A 2,847-nucleotide genomic window follows, 5' to 3' on the forward strand; every position below is an offset into this window, starting at 1 on the left:
TTTTTTTAAAAAGACAATAAAAATAAAAGTGAAATATTTCACATTTTTCACCAGCTTAAAAACCACTGAGTGATTTCCCCACACAGAGTGTACACAGACACCGTTTCTGTGCAGCTCACCAGCACATGAATTAATGTACGTCTATGATCCAAACCATGATCATAATTCTGTGCATGTTTCAGCTACGAGATTTAAAATGGTCTGTTGACATCAGAGTGAAGTGTGTTTTCAGTATTACTCCAATAACATGTTTAGATGTTTTTAGGCTTAGTTTTCTACCTGTTCTTGCGTTTCTCCGTCTCTGGCAGCTGTCTCTACGAACCATGAGCGCCTCTCTACGAACACGGAAGAGCATGTAAAGTTTTCCTGTTGACTTTACTGGGTGCATTACACTTAGTGACCTGTGAAATTTAAAAAGAAAAAATATCAGTGTTATTGATTTTCATTTCATCACACCTCACAGACAACAAAACTGAACATTAGGCAACAACGATCGGTGCTCACCAGAAAATTAAATGAAGTAAATTCAGAAGGCCTCAAAGGGACAATCAAGGTCACTACTCACTGTCGGTTTAAATCTCCTTCCTGAAATTTCACAAAAATATATTTAATGAACTTTTTAGACAGATTCAGATTTATTTTGATTTATTTTGTTGATTTTTTTTAAACAATTTGCTAAATGGTTAATATCGTTTTCTTATTTCCAGAGGTGCACATATCCGCAGGTGCGCATTCGCCGTCAAAATAAAAGACGCGCACCAGAAAAGAAATTGCAACGCGTGTTTGCGTACATAAGATTTTCTGGAGGAGGACAGACATTTGTTTAGAACTCCTAAAGATGTCGAAGAAGCAAGCTCGGTAAGCAATTACTCTGGTGTTCCTCCACCTCTAAAGAAATATCAGAAGGAGTCCGAACCACAAAAGAAGCGCGTATTCTCGGAAAAGTGGTTGCAGGAGGCAAATGATGAATGCACAGAGATTTGGTGCAGGATATGCCGTGAAAATCCCACTCTAGCGGACAAAAACAGTGCCTTTTATATGTACGCGAACGCGCGTTGCATCTTCCTATCTGGTGTGTGTCTTTTATTTTGCACATAAACATTCAGTTTTCTGTTTTTTATGATAGGAAAAGCCACAAGCCTCGTGTTTTTGACAACAACAACAACTAAATCATTATTATTATTATTATTATTATTATTATTATTATTATTATAAACTCTTATTGACACTGTAAACACCGCTATGCCGCTGTTTACTTCATGTTGCGCACTTTCATAAAACCCCCTTTGGGTTTTCATGTTTTGTATCACATGAACTAAAAGCTGTTTGTCTTTCTCTGTCCTTTTTCTGTGAGATATTTGTTTTGTTTTGTTTTTTATCCTGTTTCCAATCTGATGAAAAACAACAGGAGCACACATGTTCACACAGGATGTTTTAACGTCTACTTACTTGTTTGTAAGAGAGCGATCGGCGATCTGTCCACTTTCTATCACATCAATTATATCAACTGATGATCAGCTGGAAGAACAAACAACACTCTGAATGTTTCGGATGAAGCCAGAGCGTTCTCACTCCCGAGGCGTAACATGTCAACGTTTTGTCACGTCCCGCGGCGTTCCTGAGGAACGCGAAAGGTGACCGTCCGCGTTCTTATGGTACGCGGCGGGTTATGGCTGGAATCCAGTGCAATGATGCTCCGTTCCGTAGACGTTCCAGCCCTGTATTCCAGCCCTAAACCTAACCTTATCCCTAGCCCTGACCATAACCTTATTCCTGACCTTAGCCAGGACTATAATGATGTTAAATAGCTTGTTTCTAAGCGATTTGAAGAAAAAGAGCGAACATGTGTAGGTTCAGTCCAGACGGTTCTCATATTTCCTCTTTTTTCCGAGGTCGTCATTTAGGAACGTGGTGGGTAGCCGAAAACGTAATATGGTGACGATTTGTCACCTAGCCTAAAATGTTACGCTTTGGGAGTAAGAACGGGTTGCAGTTGATGAAGCAGAATACCACGAAGTGTTCAAACTGTTAATCCCAGTCACATCCTCTTTACAGACTGTGATCAAACGTGTTCATTATCGGACATGTAACATTTTAGTCCTGCTACTTTACAAAGGCATTTTAAGAAAGAGATAAAAACGTAATAATAATAAATAAATATCAACTGCAGTACAAAACAAAGAAGAATGACACAGAAACACAGCAAAACATACTAAAAGATCAAGTTCATACTCCTGTTGTCTCCTCTTCTTCCCGTTGGTAGCTTTTTATTCGCTTCAACGCGTCGATACTGCGTTTTGCTTCAGTTCTATAATAACACAACATAACTTGTGTACAAGACTCCTCCTCCTATCAGTGATATCATGATATACTGGCCAGTCAGCATGCATCTGTTGGGTTTTTTTTTTCTTGTTGTTTGTTGCCGTGTGTGTTTTAGTTTCACTTTCATTTTGACTTAAAGCACAATGACTCATGTCAGTAAAAGCTGGATCAGATCAGCTGACAAGCTGTTGCGCACTTTATTTAAGTGTCAGAGTCTCACTTGTTATTTTAGGAGGTTTATTTGGATCATCACAGGCTAATAAAGTGTTTTTGGATCCAAAAACTGTTTAAAAACTTTGTAAGGAAATAATTTTCACATAATGATTTATATTTATATTATTTATAACTCCAAATGTCTGCAAAAACAAGAGTAAGGACATCGGGGGTTAAAGTGACAAAAGAAGCAAATGCGTAAACAATCTTTCTTTTCTTTCACTTGTTAACATGTGACTGAAACACTGAGTTATTAAAGAAGAACCACACACTGCTCAAACATGTCCTGAAATGAACTCAACTCACTTTAAA

The 2,847-nt window shown here is 38.1% G+C and overlaps 1 long non-coding RNA gene across 1 annotated transcript; it reads right to left on the reverse strand.

Moving 5' to 3' along the window:
- Positions 1–32: 32 nt before the first annotated feature.
- LOC121812980 lies at positions 33–2,338 on the reverse strand. The gene is made up of 4 exons (XR_006053441.1): positions 2,214–2,338; positions 1,450–1,518; positions 505–585; positions 33–401 (listed from the first exon to the last, which is right to left on the reverse strand). It is a non-coding gene; the product is annotated as an uncharacterized LOC121812980 (long non-coding RNA).
- Positions 2,339–2,847: the final 509 nt, after the last annotated feature.

Source organism: Haplochromis burtoni, unplaced genomic scaffold (genome assembly GCF_018398535.1).
Source record: "Haplochromis burtoni strain Fernald_Lab_line unplaced genomic scaffold, NCSU_Asbu1 Contig_1008, whole genome shotgun sequence".
In the NCBI taxonomy this organism is placed as follows: Eukaryota; Metazoa; Chordata; class Actinopteri; order Cichliformes; family Cichlidae; genus Haplochromis; species Haplochromis burtoni.